Here is a 23,537-nt window from a genome sequence, read left to right on the forward strand (position 1 = left end):
CGTCAGGGATTTAGCTCAGTGGTTCAAGCACTTGCTTGGTAAGGGCAAGGTAGTAAGTTGGATCCCTGATACAAAAAAAAAAGAACTTAATATGGGCCAGGGATTTAGTTCAGTGGTGTAAGCACCCACCTGGTAAGTTTAAGGTTGCGAGTTCAATCCAAGAATGAAAGTATTTCCTACCCAAAAGCAAGTATAAACCTAGCCTGATGTCTTTCACCATGCAATCAATTAAAATCAAAATGGATCAAAGACCTAACTTAAAGAAGGAGAGATAAGAGAACAGATAGAATTCTTGAATTTACAGACAAAATCCTAATTATGTGAGAAATATTACAAAGAACTACAACTGGAATCTCATGTTAGTGAAAAACGTTTGTACAGTGAAAGAAATCATCAACAGAGTGAAGAGACAACCCACAGAGTAGAAAAAATTCTTGCCAGTTGTTTCTCAGACAGAAGACTAATATTTAGAAGGTATAAAGAACTAAAAAAAAATCAGACACTCCACCAAAATTTAAGGATCCAGTCCAAAATTGGGCATCTGAAATTAATAGACATTTATCAGATGTGGAAGAACAAATGGCAATTAAATATGTAGAAGAATGTTCAACATCACTGGTCATTTGAGAGATGCAAATAAAACAACCCTGAGATTCTATCTCACTCCAGATAGAATGGGTATCATCAAGAAACCAGCTTGTAGCAAATATTGGTGGAGCCGTGAGGGAAAAGCAACATTTCTCCACTGTTGGTGGGAGTGTAGACTGATGCCACCACTGTGGAAATCAGTGTGTAGATTCCTCAAAAAGCTAGGGTTAGAGGTCCCATTCAACCCAACTATTCCTCTTCTGGGTATATCACTGAATAATTAAAAACATCATATCACAGTGATATATGTGCACCCATGTTCGTAGCAGCACAATTTGTAATAGCTACATAATGGAAACAACCCAAATGCCCATCAACCAATAAGTGGATAAGGAAAATGTGAATTTTTATTCAGCCATAAAGAAGAAAATAGACATTTTTTAGGTAAATGGATGTACCTTGAGACCATACTTTTAAGGAATAAATCAGACACACATGTGTAAATATCGATTGTTTCTCTGGTGTGAGAAACTGAAAGTGTAAATAATGTCCAAAATATTTCATACATATTGTGAAACAAGAAGAAAATGTTCAAATAGGAAGGGGAACAAGGGAGGAGGAAGAGTAAAAAGAAGAAAGAGAAAAGAAAAAAATACAAGAAAAGAAGGACAAAATGGAAGGAGCTTTTGCAAATAAGCAGGAGAAGAGGTGTTGAAGGGAGGGGAGAGGGATGGGAAAAAAAGAAGAATCAAGATGTATCATGCATAGGTACAAATTTCCTGTGATGAATGTGACCATTATGTAGATATAAAATGTACTGAAAAACTTAATCAAAAACTTAAGTAAAAATTCTTCATATCATGATTTTCTTATAGGTTAATTGACACAATTTTGTTTTCTGAATAACTATGTTCTCTCTATTGTCACAGGGTCTCCAAAGGACAAAGTACTACCAGATATTCTTTCCTAAGAGATGATAAGTTTTCAGGAAGTTGGTTGACAGGAAAGGGTTCTAGGCTAGAAGTCCAAAGATGTGAATATAATTCTTGTTTTTCTCTATTTGAGTGACACCTATAAGAAAAATAAAGAAATTTGGATATGATAATATGCAATATTTGTTTTAGATATGAATTTCTATGAGTTTATGACTTGAAGTCTGAAAGTTATAGCTAAGATATAGGATAGGTTACGCTTAGCTGCTTATTAACTAAGTCTGGATGAACTGTTACCTCTGTAAGCCTCAGTTCCTTCTATTTTAATGTGAATTAAGAACCTTTGCCAGAGTAATTTTGTAAGGAAGTCATAACAATGCAAAAGAATAGAAAATAGTAGCTTCCGGGGACAAGAGTGGTCGTTTGAGGTCATCTGACTGCTTCCAGGGCAACAAGAGTTGGTTGGGGCCACATAACGCTCCTTTGGGCACCTCTGCAGGTACATCACTGAAGGGTGGTGGGTGGGCAAATGGGACCCTTGGGCTTATTTATCGGGCTAGGTTAATGGTATTGCAGGTGCTTCATGGGACTCAGGGTTAGCAGGATCTCAAGATGGGTCTGTGCAGTGAGAGTCTGAGTTGGGCTATACAATGAGGTCAGTCTCCTTCTTTGGGACAATGAGGCAGAGTACCTGCTGGGTAGCTCCCCACACTAAGCTCTGGGTGGGCAGGAGCCACATGTTTCTGCAGCAGGAAATGCATCAGATATTTGTGGTGTGAGTGGGGACATCTGGGGACCTCCTGCTACCCTTTCCCTGCCAAGAGAAGCCCATTTTGGCTTAGTGCTGACCTAGAGAAGAGGAATGCTAGGTACTATGCGCATAGTTCCCATCTTCCTAAAGTCTTCAATGAAGCTCATGCTCAGCAGTCTCTCTGGCTCATTTCCACTGCACACTAGCATCTGCCTCAAATGCTCCAGTCACAAACTGTGGTCTTCCCTTAATTTGTCCTTTGCTGGAGAGGCAGCATGCTAGACACCTCTATTCAGCCACTCTGCTGAGAAACACACCTACTTTATACCCATTAAAGGGTTCTGCTAGCACATTCCTAAGCCTATTGTGATTGAGACTTGGCTCAGGGGAGATAGAAGGGTTTGAGTAGGATACAGAGAATAAATTGAACTAAATGATAAGAAGCTGCACAAGAAGGGAAGGGGCGAAAGGAGCAGGAAGCTGCCTGGCTGGGGCACTGGGGATACTTCTGGGGATTGTATGGGAAGGAGTTTGGTGTAGCTGTGGGATGTGAGACAACTGCGGAGTACAAAAAAGGGCTCTCAAGAGAGTCCCTGTGGTTTATGAATTAGATATTCTTTCACATTCTTCAAGAGACATAAATAATGCTTGTGATTCCTTTATAATTACTATTTGGTGGCAGAGCTTCGCTCTTTAAAAGACGAATCCCCACAGAGACTGTGTAATGTAGCAGATCATTCATTGCATCATGTCATATTTGAAACTACTCAGATGTGTGTGTTTTTTATATAGGCGACTAGACAGAAAATTCTGTAGATCCCCTCATAGTAGACACATGTGGTGTGTTGGGAATGGACAGTCAGGAGGGCAGAGTTCTTGGGCAGACTGAATGCCATCTAAGAATCAGTTATCTATATTGGGCCACAGACCAGTTTCTGGGTTCCAGCTGAGAGTCTACCACCAGCCATCAGTATCTCCAAGGCCACACATCAAACATCACAGCTGAGGTGATGGAGCAACACCTTGATGTTGTAACCAAGAGCAGGTAACTAAAAAGTTGGCTAATGAGCAAGGGATAAGGAGGTAGTAGTTTTGCTGGAGTCCTTATTCCACTCTGCACTTTGATGAGTAGGGTGATGGTATTCAGCAATACCAATGCCGAGGAAGCTGAGACTGTGCAGATCCATTGTTACGGCATGTGTTTAGATGTCCTCCCAAAGCCTCATGTGGTCATAGGTGCAAATTCCTCAGGGGCCTGATTGATTCATGGTGCAGTGCTAGAATTAAGGGTGCCAAGGATTAAGGGTGGGAATGCTATCTAACCTATGGGGAGGTAGGCTGGGTACAATGTAAGAGACAGTAAGAGGCTTGTTGCTAGTTTTTTGTAGTTGGTCACTTGCTTGCCTTTGCTGTCTTCTTCTTGCCAAAACAGTTTCTCCTCTGTAATGAACTCTCTGCCACCTAGGGAATTAAACATCTACTAACTGTGAGCTAAACAAATCTTCCTTTTTTAACTTGTGGGTGCTGTGTATTTTGTCTCAGCAACAAGAAAATTGACTAAGACATCCATGGAGGTGAGTATGTGGTTAGAATGTTTAGAGTTATGTGATTCTCAGTCTCTGCCAGTTCTCAGAGAATGTCCCATGAGTGACAGTCTTTGAACTTTGCAGATAGTACCAGAATGTCTTTGACACTAAGAAGCCCAGATTCTTTAGGGAATACCCTCACTGAAATTTTTTTTTTTTTACAGTCATCCTCCAACCCCAAGTTTAGAAAGTATTCATTACTGAAAGCTAAATGAAGCAATCATCAGATTATGAGGGAAAATCTAGCATTACTAGAATGATGGGCAAGTGGCAGATCTGGGATGTCCTGGGATCAGCTTTTCACTCTGATATTCTCCTTTAAACTCACTCCCACTGTACCATGGACACCTAATTGTGCTGTGAATAAAGTGTGTCCCTTGTTGTGTGACTGTTTAGATGAACCACTGAGTGAGGCTATAGCACCTTAAAGACAAGTGAGAGTCACACTGGGGTTTCCCTGAATCCGTGGTTAAGTTTCTAAAGGGGCTCCCTACATTTACAAGATAGTTTGTTGCTAGTGTTTCTTATCAAAGAAAGTAATATGTTTAGAAATTAGGTGAAGTTCAACACTGATGGGATTGTTCAAAAGAAACAATTTTGGTTGTTACCTCCTAAAGGAAGAGAAGTGAGGTCACTGCCTGCAGAAAGGAAGCTTTGGAGGCAGAACAGAAGCACCCCAGAAGACCGGGCAGCTCATATCTCCAAGGGCATCATCCATATTAATTGCAATGTTGCCGTCTTGGAAATGCCAAATGGAAAAATCCAACGCAGCTATGCTGTATTCTCTAGAATGGAAAAATCTCTTTCTTCTTTCCATATAAATCTTAGTGAAATCAACGTGATTTTCTAATGTGGTGTTTTGGGAGGATACAAACAAATATGCAGACTCAGTATGGGATTGGTTAAAAAATGTCAAGGCCCAGCATGCTACACTTAGAAATTTCTTCAGCATCCCACCAAATTAGGCACTATGTTGGGCTACATAGCTAGGTATATAAACACATCATACGCAAAAAATTTAAATCATGGCAATCATTTTGAAGTGTTGTTATTTTTAACAGGAGAGAGACATCACAAATATTAAGTGATTTGTCAATACGATATCAAAACACAAGGCAAGGCTGGGACTGAACCCCAGGTATATGTGCATTCAATTGCACATATGTGTCTGCCTTAAAGACGAAGTGAAATATGGGCAAAGGGACTTCCTATTTTCTCCTTCCATCAATTACTTCCAGAAATCCTGAAGCTAGGGGACTGGGAGCTCAGGCAAGCCGCCTTACTAGTGTTATCAATCATAGAAGGGGAATTAGGGCTAAGAGCCAGACCTGCTGAGTGACATTGTCAGGGAAGTTTGGGGAAAGCATTCCACTTTCTCTTCTTAATACCATCTAACAAGGGAAAACAAATATTTGCACCTTTTTGCTCTCTGGTAGAGAAATCCATGCCTAGAATTTTCAAACAGCAGCTCAAGAAACAAATACCTTTTGTCCCACTAATTTATCATTTTCATAATTTGATAACAGAGCTCTTCCAGCTGGGCCTCCGTAATATAATGAAGCATGTCAGAGAGATCTTGAAGCTGAATGAAAACAAAGAAATTAAACTCCCAAACCTGCTGATTTGAACAATCACTACTGTCCACCCCATCACTGTTTTTGGTATATTTCTGAGCCATTAAAGAAACTAATTACTTTCCCTTCCATTTGCCAGTAACCGAGGTCAGACTTGAAAGTGTAAGCAATGAACAGTTTACGCCTCTGACTCTGCAGACAGCCCAGGCGACAATTGTCCCTTTCAGTGGTGAGCCCCCTCCCTCTTCTTACTAAAGATTCCCAGTAATTCACAGAAACAGCAGGCAGGTCTTTGTGATCTTTGCATGATTCAGAGCAAAAATAAATAATAAATGCTTAGGAATGAAAGAGAAGCAGCTGTGTTGGACCTCCAATGAGCTATCAGAAGCTGTTGACAGAGTAGCTTGGATATTAGAGGGAATGGTGGCTGATGATGGATATGAGAATAGTGGTAACTGAGCAGAGATGGGATGGTAAGCAAGGAAGAAGCCAGCCTTTTAGTTACCTTGAAGTGATAAGAAGTATCATTTGCATGGAGGTTGGAATCCATACTCATGATTGATAGAGATTGTGCTGTTGGTGGAGGGCTGTGAGGAGACCAGTTGGCCAGAGGGAAGTGTCTGAGGGTCACAGAGGGAGGACCAGGACGGCCTCTCCAGGTGGACTGCACCACCTTTGGCTCACTTGCAGTGAGATCCTGAATAAGTCACCACCCACTCGCACCTCTCCATCTGTAAGGTGGGTGTGGTCAACTGTGGGGCTTATATGAGGATAAAGGGACACTTGTCAGTACTTAGCCCAAAGTTTGCGATGCTGTAACAAACAACAGGTGGATCTGGTATTCAGGCAAATGCCAGTTATTAATAGAAGTCATAGATTGCAGGACAAAAAGACAGGGGCTGCATGGCCCTTGAGGAAGACAGGAAGCAAGTGAAAGTCATTAAGTTGAAGGCCCAGGGCTCTCTGAGGGCAAGTACTTACCACTCCATCTCTAAAACTCTGAGCTTCCCAACACTCCAAGCTGATCCCTGATAACGCAGTTGGGGTGGAAGGGTGCTAGAGTGAGTCATTTGCTCATTGAGAATAAAGAACCTATGGCAGGTGTGTGGGGTGAGGACATAAGTCTCTAACCTGGGATCACTTACTGCCATAGCTGGGGAGACAAAGTGCCTAGCTAGGAGTAAAGAACAATAAAACAAAGTATTCATTACTGCAAGAGCCAAGATTGATGAAAACCCAGGCATGACTCAAAAGTAATGTATGCTAAATCTCACCAGGTGGTTCATTCATGGGGTAAGGAATACAGTAAGATAAAATAAGGTCAGAAGACAGGACCCTTCCTGAGGTGACAGATCACTTCTTAATAATTTCACTTGACCCTTTTTATACTCAGTCCCTGTGGATCATATGAGAACAAGATCAGAATGCTAGAAATCCATTTGGTCTCTGATATTCATCCAAGGGCTGGAGATGTGGGCAGGGATAGTTGAGGCCAGGCCAGGGAAGCAGCCAAAGAAAGTCACTTGGGGTCATAGAGAACACTGTACTAGGAGCTAGGAGATGGAACACCAAACCATCTTCCTGTGAGAAACTAAGGGAGTCTTTTGTTCTCTGAACTACTTACTCATCCACAAAAACTTGGACGGAGACTGAATTTCTATACTCAGAATCAATCTCTCTGGATCCTGGAGAATCCCAGGTGTGGAAAGGAACGTCCTTAGAACATATTTCATTACTCCCTGCCAGTATCCACAGTGTCATCTCTGCAGCTCTTCTTTGAGCCTAGCAAGCTGGTTTTATGGACTCTCTCCTGGACTCATGTCTCATGTTTTTGGCAGCTAAAACTGCTCACCCTGGGACCCTGTCTGTCCCTGATGCCCATAACTTGCTCCTCTAAGGATGGAGGAGGTCAGATGTCTCGAGTCAATTTCTAATCACAGATGGAAGATATTGAAGACCTGGATTTATGAATGTCTTTCATCTGAACCAACTTGCTGCCAGCTTCCAGGGACTTTCTCACCTGCCTTGTATGATTTACACATCTATCACCCACTGCAGTAAGCCAGAGGCTGAGCTGAGGAATTGCTTGCTGTCTTGCCCCTTCTCAGGGGCATTCGGGTCTCTTGTGATGTAATAATAAACTCATTTGCGCCAGGTACCTTCTCAGTTTGCATCCCAGGTCTCCCGTGATGTAATAACAAGCTCATTTGCTGATTAGTTCACAGGATGCTACTCCCACACTCTTTCCCCTATATCCCATCAGCTTCCCTGCACTACAATCCAGAGTTCTTCTCACCTGACCCTCTGGAGGATCATGTTTCCTCTAATGAAGCTTTAACTGATGAACTTGGAAGGCACTAGCAAATTTCAGGCGTTGCTATGGGAGTCCAGGCTGATTTCACACCCTCTTCCTGAACCTCAGGCATTTGGCCCACGCTTCTCCCCTCTGCAGCTGGGGCATCAGGTCCAAATGAAGTCTCAGAAAGAAATCCCAGGTTCCGGAATGAGATTTCTAGATTCGTTTTAATGCATCCTGGTGAGCAAATAAGCTCCGTACCTGGCCTAAATCTATCGTGATGAGAAAAGAAAGCTGTGTCTTTAGGCCAAAAATGTGTTGCTGATCCTTTAAAGCCAGGACTATACCAGTGTGTTCCTGTCTAAGTCCCATTTGGAAATGGGGTGTCCTTCCAAGGCAAAAGGGCTCAGTAGAAAAAGGTTGTCTATTAACTCTAAATGGATCACTATACACTTCATACCATAAGTGAAAAACAGATTTCATGGGTGGACTGATAATAATATAATTCATGGGGTCATAAAGAGAATTTGATTACATAAAATCATGGAAGAATAAAGAGTGCCAGGCACATCTGTAGAGACTCAAAAAATTCCAATTCGTCCACAATTATTGTACCTAATTTACCTTTAGGTACAATTATAAGGAAAGACAAGATCTGGAAATCTGGAGAAATAAACTCCTGTAGACCATGATTACTACTTAGCATCAATTGGTTAACCTCTTGGAGAAATATAGGCATTAGCTTGCTAAATCTTTTCAATATTTCAAGAGAATACAGAAAACTTGACTTTAAAAAATGTGAAGATTCTCATTGGAAAATAATTCAAAAGAAGGAAAACAATATGCAGTATTCTGCAAATCAGGCAAATTAGATCTGCTGGGAAGATTTGATGCAAAGATCTCCAGCTTTCAGCTTTCGCTTTATATGCTTGATCTTTGTACTTCGATAGCCCTGGGAGGTGGTTTTAATTGAATGTCAAGAATGACAAGGACATGGAGAAGGGGTTTGGAAGCAGGCCTGCCTGGCTCCTCTATGACAGCCTGTGACTTTTCGGTGCCGGCGACCTGGGGGTTCCTGTCCCTGAACCAAGTTGCAGAGAATTTGGCAAATGCAAGCACCTCCTCCTTTACATGCATCAAGCCTTTCAAGAACGCTATCAAGAATGTATTGTCACAAATTTGCGGGATTTGACCCCCAGGTACTTGAGAACTTCCAAAGCATCTACAAAGAAATGTGCTTATTTCTGAGTTGTGCTTCCAATGGTTCCTTCAAATGTACTTTTTTAAATTCTAAATAAGGTTAATTTTTCTTCTTTTTTACCTTTTCATTTTGAACTTACTCCCTGACTTTTATATAAAGGGCCTAAAAACAAAGTTCCAGAGGTTCCACGCCAACCAGCACATAGATCTCCTCGATTTCTTTGATACCTGGTAGATTTTGAGTTTGAGGGAAGCTGGTGGAATTGGCATTTTCTGAGTCTCTCCAGAAGTGCCTGGCACTCTTTATCCTTCCAGGATTTTGTGTAATCAAATTCCCTTTAGGACTCCGTGAATTGGAAATTGTTGGCCTCACTTTAGGGATGAGATACCTGATCTCAGAAATTTTAAGTACCATATTGAAGGGGGCACAAAGCAGACAGAATTATGATTCGGACCTGGGCCACCTGCCTCAATCCCAATATCCTTTCCCCAACATCATACTACCTATAAATATTTGGAAATCTGTCTCTGCTAATAAAGCTAACTAACTGTTGAGAAATTCCTCTTCGAAGCTCTGTTACTTTGTTGTACCAGAAAAAAGAAAATAAAATGCAATTTATATTAATGATAACAGTCTGGGCGCTTGCACATATAGAACAAAAAGTGACAGAAAGTCAACTTCAACCTAAATCTCCTTGAAATTTATTCATGGATTATTCTCCCCAAAGGATTATCAGTAGTATATTATGAGATAGCACAAAAGAAATTTTACTACTTTGTGGAAGCATAAGACTATACGATTGTATAGCTCCATTCACTCCTTATGCTTTCGGCTTGTATTATATAATTTGTATTTCTATATATACCATAGTTCTATGATTCATCGCTACTCTTCTTGTGTTAACAGTCATGGCCTTTTTATGTGCATTGCATATGGTGTACTTAAATGTTAATTTAGAATTTTTCCAGGCAAACTTACATTTACAAATCTATGGAATATATAAATATAGGTACACACATGAGTGCATTCATATACATATATAATGATACATGTATTATATAAACGTATATGTCTCAGCCTATTGTCTGATGCCATAACAGAATAGGCAAGACTGGATAATTTATAAATGAAAGAAGTTGACTTAGTTCACAGTTCTGGAGGCTGACTTCCAAGGTCAGGTGGCTGCATTTGGCAAGGGCCTTAGGTTGAGTTATAATATAGAGGAAAAGCAAAGGGCAATGGGCAAGTTCACAAGACAGGAGGCATACAGGAGGCCGACTCACATTATGACAATGAGTCTCAAGAGAACCCGACCCACAATGCTGTGGTTCACCTGTGCAGTGTCTTCCAAGAGCTCATGGTCCCAGGTGCAGCAGTATGGAGAAGTGGCACCCTTAGGCTGACTGGGTCATGATGGTGCTGACCTCACTGGTGGACTAATCCATGGACACACATGTAATTTAATTGGCAGTTGGGAGATGATGCAAACAATGAGGGGGCCCTGGTTGGAATACTGGTCGTGTGACTATTGAAGGATATATTTTGTCCCCAAGTCCCCCTCCCACTTCCTGGTTTCCATGGAATGAGCGACTTTGCTCTACCATGCACTCCCTACCTTTATGTTCCTCCTCACCATAGTCCAGGAACAACAGAGCCAAGGGACCATGGACTGGAACCTCTGAAACCATGAACCAAATACATCAGTCCTCCTTTAAATGGGTTTTCTCAGGTATTTGTCACAATAAAGGAAGTTTGACTAACAGAGGTAAAAAGGCATTAATTTCTATGACCTCTTTTTTTTAAGGTAGTAGAAATACAACAGCACAGACAGAACGAAGCCAATTGAGATAATGCAGTGAAATTGGTACAGAACTTCACGGCAGGTTATTGGGATAACAGTAATAGATACCATAATATATCTCATAGTGTCTAGACAATTAGGTATAGTGAAATCAAATCAAAGACAGAACATTATAAAACCAATTGAAAGAGAATATTGAATAGAGTTAAACAATTAATCATAATGAAACAAAACAGTGAAAACATTTGCTTTCAAATAGAAGATAGGAGATTCCCCCATAGTTGCTATATTGCATACAGTCATCCTCCCAAGAGATGCTCAGACCTCTGTGCCTAGTTGCTAATGGAAGGGGGTTGGGATGTTTGATTCACAGCCTGCACACCCTTAGACCCATAGGGAACGCTGACTGGGTCTCCTCCTGGCTCGCGCAGGAGGGAGGCGCTTATCAAGAGGGTGGGCAAATTGCTTCTTTGTGCAGCTTCCTGGGTTCTACCATGGCCTTGGCCAAATCACTTTCTATGATCTCTTAAAGGCCACTGCCACATTGACAATCCAATTTCAGTTTTTTTTTGTAGAAAATAAACTCTGTCAAACCACTAAAATATGCTTATAAGTGAATAACATTATAATAATCTTTTTTATATACACATTTGCATATAAATGCAAGTTTATATGTTAAATAAATATAGTAAAGATTTACATGAAGTGTATGTAATAAAAAGTATATGTATACATAATGTGTTCTTTATGATAGGTGTACTGCAAATATTGCCTGGATACAATTCTAAGTTGCCATTTTCTCTTTTGGCACTTTAAATAAGTCATGTACTGCATAATGGCGTTTTGCTCAATGACCAATTGCATATATGACAGTGATCCCATAACATATCACTGGGCTGCAGAATTCCCACTGCCTGATGAATGAAGAAGAGGCAAGAGGAAAGGAAACTGCAGGGGAATAAGAACTCCTGTGTTTGTCATCTTTGTGTTGCTACAATGAACTTTTAAGGTAAAGAGCAATGGTTTATTTAGACCTAGTTCTAGAGGTTTACGTAAAAGCTCTACCTTTAGGCTACTGACGAAGGTGGTACTGGCATAGCATGGCAGGAGTGTGTATAATAGGGAACACTCACTCTGCAGTGTAAGGAGCAAAGAAACCAGGGTCCCATAGCTGCTTTGAGGGCACTGCCCCAGTGATCTGAAGATCTCCCAGCAGCCTCCACCTCTTGGAGGCTCACTAGACCTTCCAATATTGCCCGACAGAATGCTGCCCACTGGCGGACCAACTTTTATAAAGGTCTTTTGGGGGAGCATTCAAATGACACCCAGTAAATGGCTTAGGAGCATATGAAGACATCAGCTAGATATTTAAAAGGTTTGCAAACATAGAGCTCAACAGTGAAATGCTCTTAGTTGACAGAAATATTCACGGTGCATTATAGGCTCACAAGCAAATCTATGAAAAAGAAACAGAAACAAAAGCAGCAAATCCCCAAGGACATTTCTGCAAAGAGGTTTGCCTTCTCAAGAAGAGGCTCAGCAGGTCCCTCAGGAGGGTGCCAAAAGAAGACCTTGTCATCACAGGAAGTGACAACTCCACCTCCACCTGTGCTATTGGCCCTGGAGACCATCTGTCCAGCAGGATGGTTCTGGGTAAGGCTAAGATTACTGAGTGACTTCCCATTTTTAGTGTTTAAGAAATACTTGCAAGGAAAATTTTAAAAAGGAAAAATATACAAAGAAAATATTTTTGTATATCTATGAACTGTTTGTAATTCAAGCTAAGTGTTATTACTGTAGAGTCAAAGTTTTAAAAATATCTATGGAGTACAAAAGTTGCAGTGAGCTAAAATTAACATATTACTGCAGAAAGAAAATCATATGTAACCTTTTAAAGAAAATCGTATGTAAATTTAGGGAAGCCTAAGTGCACAGGGAGTATCAAGTCTGGGAGTTCATAGAAATGTCCTGGGCTTTTACACTGCCTCAACACGCACTGGCTCACCAGATCAATCCAGTCCCAGAAGTTTCCCTGGTAGGGGTGACCAAAACAGGCACATTATGCTTATCTTATGGAAAATTTGTTTCCATTTCTTTTTTTCTGTTTTTAGACATACAAATACTTAAGATTGTGTCACAATTGCCTACCATATGGGTTTATACCCAAGGAAGAATAAAGTATATCAGATAGCCTACACTTACAGTAGGCTATACAATCTAGGGTTATGAACAGACACTGTAAGATATGTGCACAATGATGAAATTGCTTGACAGGGAATTCCAGAACATATACCATGGCTAAGTGATATATGACCACGTGGCAGTCTGTTCTTTTCTGGTTATCGTCACCCAAGTCAGTTATCATTTCATCATGATTTCCTAGGACATATTACATCTTTTTCCTTGACTTCAGATCTGTTTTTTTTTTTCATTTTTGTTGTCTTGTTTTTATGTTTTCTCTCTTAGGCTGTTTTATTATAGTTTGCTGGGGAAAGTTTTCAAATTATCATGCTTGGGGTTTACTGACGTTATTATATTTCTGGGCCAATTCTTTCAATAGTTTTTTTACTCATTGTGCTCTGAAATACTTCTGCCAGCCCCTGTCCCCCTCTTTGTCTTCTGGAACTCTAATCGATTGTACATTAAAACACTTGATATTGGTGTTGGGGCAGAGGAAAAACTCTCGAGATCATGCAATAGATCTAGGATGCTCTATTTTTTCTTTTGTTTACTCATTTTTTTGTGTATTTCAGGGTGTCCATTTTTGTATTTCCATTTTTATATTCACTGATCTTTTTTATGATGAATCTCCTGCTAATCAAGTTAATAAGCTATTTGTGATATTGTATTTTTTTTGTTTCTTGCTTGTGTATGTGTAGTTGAGAGTCATATGTGGAAGTAGGACTTATGTCTGGTCAGTTTATTCACAACATGTGTGGACCCATGATATTTTTTGAAAAGTTTTTTACTCATTGTTCTGAAATACTTCTGCCAGCCCCTCTCCCCCAAGATACAGTATTTTTCTCTCACTGTTCCAAATGGCGTCTCCCTTGAGATCACGCTGTCTGGTCGCAGCCTCCATGGATCCACTGTTTTGCAGAGTTTTTGGCATTTCTTCATGAACATTCCCATCCCTTTGGCGCTCATTTTCCATTTTGACAGTTGAATTAGGTATAGGACCTTGCTTCCCCTTCTTGCTTATGTTTGTGTGCAAACACACACATGCACACTTACGGGGCAGAGGGAGAGTAGACTGCTTTTGGTGTCTGGTTTCTGAGTCATGCTGTGGCTCCATTCCATAGACAGGTGGAGTCAGCACCTGGATCATGTGTATCAAGCAGCTCATCAGGGAACAACTTTCTTAACACATCTGGAAAGACCTGGAAACGCTTAAAAATGGTCTTTTCACTTCCTGAAAATATTTTAGAGCAAGGAAGATCTATTCTAATACTAGATATACCTTGTGATAGCAAGGTGCAAGTGATGGGAAAGAGACAACCAGAGAAGAAGGCTGCTGGGTCTTTAGGGAGACCCCTAAGCCAGGAAGCCCAACATCTGTGGGATGAGGCAATGGAAAAATGCTCCATAGTATGGGCTTAGAAAGCCATGAGGGACTTGAAGAAGGTGAAGACGGGATTTGATGCTGTTGAGCCTGGTGTGGTTTCCTGACCCAGAAAAATGGCTCTGATTGTTTCACAGTGGAAGACACCATTTACCATAAAACATTAACACCACACTATTCAGTTCAAGTCATTTCATTTCAAGGCAATGTAACTCAATTGAATACAATCTGATACATTAAATATGTATTAAGTAGCAACTCTATGGCTAATGCTATGTTAGTCCCTGTGATGATTACAGAAAAAGAATTGTACAGAATGGCTCTGTTCTCAAGGAGATTTGAGTATAATCCTACTACAGAAATAGGAATGACTCTACGTTCAACTAAAATTGTAGAGCTAAATAAAAGAACTGGACTGAAAGTCAGATCAGGGTTTTAATTCTAGCTCAGCAATTTAGGGACAGGGCCATTTTAAACTCTGTACCTTACTTTCTTCCTCTGTAAAGTGTGATATTGTGATAGATCAGTGGTTCTCAAACTTATTGTACTTAATATCTCCTTTTACAACAAATAATTTGCAATGCCTCATTTACCGAACCAAAATGAAATTTGTAGATATTATAGATTCATAATAAAAATCAGTATAATACCTTGAGTATAATATAAAGGACAAATATAAAGCAAGTATTTAAAAAATAATATGTACCTCAATATGTAAATTTTCATATATAACTGAACTAAAAGATGTAATGAAGCTAATAGATGAATCTAAATATATTTAGATTTAAGAGAATGAGACCACAAGCAGCTTATGCATGAAGCACATATATACATAGATATTCTAGAGCTAAAATTCAGGTGAGAGTAACCAGTAATAGGCCAGGCTTATTTGTGTATAAAAGAAGAAAGAGGGAAATAACTACTTAAGGCAAGGACAATGTGCCAATTCAAATTATCAGCAGTTGAAGCAGAGAAAATGAGAAAACATGATATTCTTACAAATCAGCTGAGCCTTATTTATTAAATGTGGTATCAAAATAAACCTGATATTGTGACATGGGCTGAGAAGGCAAAGAAACCTCATTGGACACATAAGTCCTCTGTGAAATGCCACCACCTGTCCAGGGATGCCTGTGGTCCCGGGTTGTTTTGGAAGGATGCTCACAGTTTGTGTAGGATGTGAGATGTTTGTGTGCTGTGTAAGATTGTGCCTAGGACTATAAGGCTTTGAGCCCCACTGTTCCTGTCTCAGTACATACAGTGCTCTAAGGCAGGATCTCCACGTTCCCTGCCATGAACTGGTACATAGCCAGTTGGGAACCAGATCACAGGAGGAGAGCAATAACTGAGTGAAGCTTCATCTGTATTTACTGCTGGTCTCCATTGCTTACATTACCTGAGTTCTGCCTCCTGTTGGATCAGTGGCAGCATTAGCTTCTCACAGGAATGCAAACCCTACTGTTAACTGGGCACAAAAAGCATCTAGGTTACATGCTCCTTTGAATCATCTGGCAACTACTGTACACTAGGCCCTGGTTCATGGTAAAATTGTCTTCCATGAACATGTCCCAGGTGCCAAAAAGGTTGGGAATCTCTGCTAGAAAGTTATAATTACTACAACCTAAAATAACTCTGTAAACTTTCAAAATACTTCTTCAGTTAGGATGGCCTTATTCTCATTGAGCCAAATGTACGTGATAGATCACAAATTCAATGGCGTGTGGTGATGGAGATGACTGATGAGAGCAGAACAATCTTGGTGGCAGAGGGAGGGCTCGAATGGTCTAGAAGCTGGAAGAGTGAGTAGAAGTTGGCCAACAAGACTGAAATGAAGTATTGATAAGGAGAAAGCAAGATAGCAAGGAGGGCGTCTGAAGACGTATCAACCGTTGATACTCTTTTTCACTCCTGACTCCAGCGTGCAGATACCATATTATGCCCATATATTCATTACAGAAGATCACAAATTTAGAGAGCTTTCCACCCAAACCTAGCGGCTGCTATGTTAATTGAAATAAACCAGGCACAGCAGCAAATACACTGTGTGATCTCCTTCATTTGTAGAACCCCCCAAAAAAACTAAACTCAAAGAAATAAGAGTGCTGGTTACAGGAGATGGGGTGGATTGGGAAAGGGATGGCAAAGCGATGAGGAATAAGACTTGAGGTTCTATTGCACAGGTGACTGGATTTACGAATTTGTCTATCTCTGATGGCTATCAAATTTCAAACATCATTTGCAAATGGGAAGGGGTAAGAAGGGAGGAAAGGGATGAAAAACAGAATTAACATATGATATACATATATGTGTGTATATATATATATATATATATATATATATATATATATCAGCTTCCCATGAGGAATACAATAATGTATTGCAAAAATGAACTAATAAAAATGAAAATTAAAAACAATAATGTATATCTCAAATTAGCTAAAGAAGATTTTAAATCTTCTTACCATATATACATATTAAATAATTGAAGTTACAAGTACAGTAATTACTCTGATTCTTCTATACTATACATCCATATTTAAACACCACATTGTATACACATATATTCTTATCAACTAAAACCAAAGTAAATAATACTCTGTATTTCCTGATACTCCTTAATTTTAGTTTGGATTTTTTTAGTGCAAATTTAAAATGACAGTGATTCCAAATGAGGAAGTTTTCATCTATCCAAAGAAAGGTATTTAAAAATAGTCACAGTGGGCAAAGTACAGGGAAAGGTTACCAAAACCCAGAGATCCTGCAACCTCCAATTCTTCCTGCTTTACAGAGGACCAACAAGGGTTTCTCTCCTCAGATGACAAAGATCCCTTCTAACTAGCTGGCACACCACCAAAAGTCTCCACAGAAGAGCTGAGATTTATGACTTTAAGAGCAGCCTGCAGACCTTTTCATTAGAAATAGAGTTTTCATGGCAGTACTTACACCTCTGAGAAAATATGATGCCACATAGAAGTGCATTAATAGATGAGAAAACAGGAGAATCAAGCATGCCTAAGGCATTCCTCAGTGTCCACACGTCAAGAGAGGTGCTGTGGGTAGAAGGCACACTTGGAAAAACCAGAGAGCTTCAGGACAAAGCTGTGGTTCTCCTGGCAGTGAGGGTCTGAGGATGAGAGGAAACTGGACTTCAGCAGCCTAGGGGAACGGAACAAACACCGGTGCTGTGTGTGGTTGGATGTGGTTTGTCCCTGGCAGAACTGTTGAAGCCCAATTCCGCCATCAATCTGTGTCAGGAGGCAGTGCCTTTTGCCCTTGAGAAATGATGGATGCTTCTTCTCAAGAGACTGGGAGCAAGTTAGGTCTCACGGGACTGTATCAGTCACTTTGAGAGTGAATTCTTATAAAGCAGGTCACACCTGGTATATTGAGTGCCCACTTATCTCCTCTGTAACTGTTAATTCTGGTAAATCAGCTTCATTGGATCAAGAAACAGCTAGTGGGATAATAAAGCATCCTTCTGGGTGTGTCTGAGTGGGCCAGGGAGACATGACCTTGGGCACTATGTATGGAGCCTATTCCTCTCTGCTGCTGTTCCCCTGATCACTTTCCCTGCTCCCTTCAACTAAGCATCTTTGTTCCATCAGTGCCTTCCACCATGAAGTTTTTGGCCAAGGACTGAACCTCTGAAACCACAAGCCAAATCACACCCCTCCTTTAAATTGAGCGTGTCAGACAGTCTTAGTGATGAGGATGTTGACTAATACATGTCCTTTCCATATGATTTCTCCCACAGTGTCATTAGCCAGCAGGAAGTCTCTCACCAGACTCTAAATTGATGATGTTAGCATATTCCTAAGCATCCAGAACCAAGAGGTAAATAAACCTTTTCTTTCTAAATTTCCCAGCGTGCAGCATTGAGTTACAGCAACAGTAGATGGATGAAGACTATCAGCCACCTAGAGCAAGGCTGAGCACAACACCTTGTACCTTTTCTTGAGTCATCCAGATAGGGTTCAGAGCTTTCTTTTCTCTTGATTCTGTGGCAGATGAGGGTAGCAGAGTCATGTTGGGAGAAACTGGGTTATATGATCGATTCCCCAAGTGGCTCTGAAATCCATTCATCACTGTGGGAATTCTGAGACAACAGAGAGTGAGACAGGGAAGGGAGGAGGAGATGGAAAGAAGGAAGCACAGAGTGAGTGCCAAATCCAGGGAGTACACAGATTCAGGAAAAGCTCTGCCTTTATAATCAGATACACTTTCCAGCTCAGCGGGTCACTAGCACTGACTCTGTGGGCTGCCAGGTCCTGCAGGCCTGGCACCTGCCTTCCACCAAGGCACCACGCACCCTTTATTTTCTTTGCCTCAGCAGTAATTCCTTTCTCCTTTCATTCCACAACACTCTTTGTCCCTTTGAACCGTTTTGCTTTTCATGCACACTGTCCCGTCAATTGCCTGCTTTCAGCCAGGAAGGTCCTTCAATTTTGCTTCAGTGTTAAGTACCCTCCATGTCCTTTCTGTGCTGACTCTTACTCATAAAGTACATGGCACACCCAGAGTACTTGAAGAGAGTTGAATGAAGGGACCTTGTTCAAGATATGAGCAGGCTTTGGGGAGTCAAAAAAATGGGGTGAGTAGAACAAAGCACAGAATGGGAAGTCTTTGTTTCCTGTGAGCTTGCAGCACCAAAGGGAAAAGCCCTCAGTGGCACACAGGAGAATTTGCCTGGGGGTGCTTAGCTAGAAAACTAACAGTCATCAACAGTGCAGTCTTGGATGCTGTAAGAAAATCATGACCTTCTTAAGCAGAGAAAAATTGCCCAAAGTCACAGAAGGAAGTGGCTCCAATCTGGGCAACAGTAGGACACTGGGAAAAACTTATTTATATCCAGAGCATTAGATGAAAGGGTTTCTGGGAAATATAGCAGCTCCAAAGAGGAGGAGAATAAAGAGAATGAGAAAATGAGCCTTAGTATCCATGATGCCTCTAGACCTCTACTTACACCCTACTATCAAGGTATTGCAGAGTTCTCACCCTCCCTTCCTCGAAGCCTTTGCTCAAGTCTCCCTCCCCAGGAGGTCTCCCTCCTCTTCCGTGGGGCTCCTGCCCACCTATCTGCTCTTCTCTTTCCTCATCCTAGTTGCCTCATAGCCCTTGACTCTTAACCTGAATGCAAACCTATATTTATTGACTCATTATTTCCTTCCCCCACAAAAGCATAGCAGGCATTTTCCCCCAGTCACTCTGTCTTCAGTGTTGGATTCTCAACAAGTATTTGTTGAAAGAGCACTGAATACAAAAACAAGAGGAACAGATTGAGCCAGATGATAAGAGCTATCGTAAGACACCAGATAAGTTGTGCTATTTTGTCAGATGTGATGTTGCAGAGGACCAGAAAATGCAAAGGTTATCCTGTCTGGAATTATAAAGGAAGTTGTCCTGGCAGTGGCTGAAATTATGGTGTGGAATAAAAAGCTGTGGTTTGAGTGTCTCTAAAGTTTCATGTGATAGAAACTTCATCCTCGAAGTCCTGTTAATGCTATTTAGAGAGAAAACTAGGAGCAATGATTGGATCATGAGGGCTCTGCTTTTATGAAGACATTAATCCACCCATGGATTGGTGGGCTTGTGGCTGACTGCAGGAGTAGCTTTGTTACAAAAGCCAGCTCTCCCTGGCATTCTTGCTCTGTATGGCCACGTGACGCCCACTGCCACAGTGTGATCCTCCAAGGAAATGAGCAGATATCAACACCATACTCTTGGATTTGGCCTCAAGTACTGTAATAAATAACTGCTTTGATTTTTAAATTATCTGGGTATTCAGTTACTGCGGCAGAAAATGTTCTCAGATAGAGAGAAATGAGCATCAGCTGGTCAGCAAGGAAGTTGGTCCCCTGTCAGTGGAGTGGCACATTTTGATTACCGGGCAGACTCCTGTGGGTGTCAGTGGCCTGGGAAGGTGCTGAGCTCAGATAGTGTAAAAGGAGAAACCTCTGAGGAGCTCTGAGGAGCCACACATCTGTTTGGGGAAGGCATGGGTGACATATGTAGAGTATACTGAGCAGAAATGAACCTGGCAGAAGGGCATAGATCTGCAGGGCACCTCAAGAGAAAGAAGCAGCCAGGCTCTGGAAGACCTGACTAGCAATATGTCCTGGAAGGCCTGAGGATGCATGCCACACCAGCAGGAAATTCTAGGCAGCCAGAAATGGTGGAAGTTTCCATGAGGACTAGTGGCCACCTGGAAATCTCTGGCAGGTCACTGCTGGGCTCCCTGGAGAAGCTCAAACCCATTCTTTTCAAACTTGTGGAGTAAACAACTTCAGAATTTAAATGCAATGGTTTTCAGAGTGCTCTTGTGCATTTCTCCTCAGCAGACAATTCTGTCATCACATCTTCCTTCCTGAAACCTCTTTCATTGAGCTTTGTTTTCCCATCGGTTTGTCTTCCTTCTCAGATTGGGATTAAGGCTTTATTTTATATTTTTCCTGTCCTCTCTGCCTCTCACCCAAGCATAGTTCCCTCTGATGGTCACTTCTATGAATAAGACCCCTGGTCCCAAATCAATGACTTCCTTTCTGCACTTGAAGGGGTTTGGTCAATAGTTCTTTAATATGAGGAAATCCTAAAATCCAGTTATCCTTCTCTCCAGGATGGACAAGTTTATGTGCCAGGTACCAGTCTAGATGTTGCTTTGAGACATTTTTTAGCTGTGACAAACATGCATATTGTAGAACTTTAAGTAAGCAGGCTTCATCCAATCAGTGGAGGCCTTGGAAGAAAAAATGGTAAGTTCTCCGAGAAGCAAGGATTCTGTCTCTGGGTCTTTAGACTCAAGACTGCAGCATCAGCTCTCCGTGGGTTTCCAGACTGCTCCTCTGCTCTGCAGGCTTCAGACTTGTCAGCCTCCACTGTCTTGTGAGCCAATGCCTGAAATAAATCTCTCTTAAATATATGTATTCTATTAATGCCTCCTCTAATTGCCCCTGCTTGGCTCTGCTATTCCTGATATGGTGGCATTGTCTACATAGCGACTGAACTCATCTTTCCTCTTCCTCTGCGGTCTCTGACATTTAATCATCACTGGCTCTTGTCAGAGTCAAACTTATTTAAAACCTTATCTTTTCCTTTCCCATCATGAATTTCTATAAAAGTCACTATCTTCTCTAACCGGGTCTACAACTCTACCTTCCTGATGAGTCTCCCTGCAATATCTCTTGTCTCCTTCAATTCACACAGTAGTGGTTTTTCTAAAACAAAAAAAATAATAAACCTGAGCTTGTTATTTCTCTAAAACTATTTCCACTTGGTCCCTGTGTTAAAATAGAAATGTATTCATGCTGATTCAAAGGTACCAAATGATCTATCTCTTGTTCAATCTTCTCATCTCTGACTTCATCTAACATGTTCTACTTCTTAAACAAGCCTTGCTCTGTCAGGCTTCAGGGCCTTTGTACATGCTATTTCCTTGTTTTGGAGCCCAACCTGCCCATATATTTTCTTTCCCTAACTCTGAATCATCATTGAAGTATTTCCTTTGGGATACTTTTTCCTAACCCCTCTGAATCTGGGTCAGGTTCATCATACTTGTCATATTATTTTATTACCTAGTTTGTAATCAGTGTCTCTCCCTATAAACTTGGATTGGGTCTTGCCCACTACCTATTGCATCCCTGGTACCTAGAAGGAATATTCATACATTTGTATTGAATGAATTATTATGTAAAAAGTTTGCATCTATTTTTGCTGTCACTACCTATTCAAACTCCATAAACAGTGGAGAGTATTTAATGTCTCATTAACTCTTAGTCTCTAATACTGCCTGTCATTATCTTTCACAATGCTGTAGATCCTTATATTCACCTCTGCTCAAAGCCTTACCGTGGATGAATTACTCTGGGCCTTCTGGAGATGGTTACTCCTTCCTCAAACCTCTTATTCTCTAGCCTGATGAGTCTACCGGCCATTCCCCATCTTGGTCCTTTTTTCTTTGTAGTAGTTCGCATCATGTTCCCTTTACGTGGAAAAAGGTCTTTCCCTTCTCTCCTCTGCCCTCAGGCTCATTTCTGGATTAAGGTGAATTATTCTGTTCTGCTTTGAGAGGGTAAGAACAGCAGATGTAAGATCTTGATCGTTAGTTCAATTTAAAAGTCATTATCTTTGCATATACATGGGATTAAAAGCATGCATATCATCATCTTTATGGCTTTCTCTCTTGCTGGGGGGCATCTCTTAGCACTGTATAATTGTTGCCTTATTTAATCATTACAACAAACCCTGCTTCAGAGCACAACTGAGGCAGAAGATGTGAACTGACATCCGCTTTCTCTCAGAACTGCGGACTGGCAGAGCTAGATTCCACCCCACCAGCCTGATTCCTTGTCTGTGCTCCCAACCACATCACTTACACCTAACGAAAAGTCAAAATCAACTCATGCATGAAAGTGCTCAGCAGAGAATGCACCTCCAGTGGCCACTGAGTGGGCGTCCTGGGGCCAGTGGTTTAGAGAGTGATTCTGGCCTTGAGAAGCTGCTCAACTTTGACTGGATTATTTAACTAAGCTTTCATCACTCCATCTGAAAAGTCCGTGTATTACTAGTATTTATCTCATAGAACTACCCCGCAGCTTGAAAATAAAGGAATAGTGCCAGGCACATGGCAAAATCTTTACAGATGTGCACTTTTATAATATATCGTAAAATCACCATTATTATGATCACCTTCTGCTTTGTATTACAATTATTTGTGTCCTCAGGCTTAAACTTTCCTGTTAAATTGTAATCTTGCTGCTCCTGGCATATGTTTTAGATTCTTGCACGCAGGGATTCTCAGAGTCTGTTAAGTGAGTGAGGAGATGATCTTCCCATTGTGGTTCACTTGCAACATTATGAGAAAATTGGTGAGTTGAAAGGATATTGGGATTTAGGTCATGAAGAGTCACTGAAGAGGGAAGCAACAGAGATACAAATGGACGATATCAACGAGAGCTCTCTCCCTTGCTCCATCTGTTATTCCTCAGCAAGTGTTTATGGGAGAGCTACTAGCTTCCCATGGTGGTGGGGCAGGCTGGGTAATTCCTGTCACATGACTGTGCCTGAGGGATGCAGGTTCTTCCTTGACTGAAAACATTTCCTTAATCTTTTTTTCAGACTCAGCAGGGTCTTTCAGCATCTCCATTAGTTATGTATAGCCTAATATGAAGGGAGTATAGAAACAGGAAAGAATTCTGGAATGACTAAGGGCTCTACAGAAACCTACTCAGAGCCCCATGTTACAAATGACAG

This window comes from Cavia porcellus, unplaced genomic scaffold (genome assembly GCF_034190915.1).
Source record: "Cavia porcellus strain 051 isolate PalLab524CR breed Dunkin Hartley unplaced genomic scaffold, mCavPor4.1 scaffold_24, whole genome shotgun sequence".
Lineage (NCBI taxonomy): Eukaryota > Metazoa > Chordata > Mammalia > Rodentia > Caviidae > Cavia > Cavia porcellus.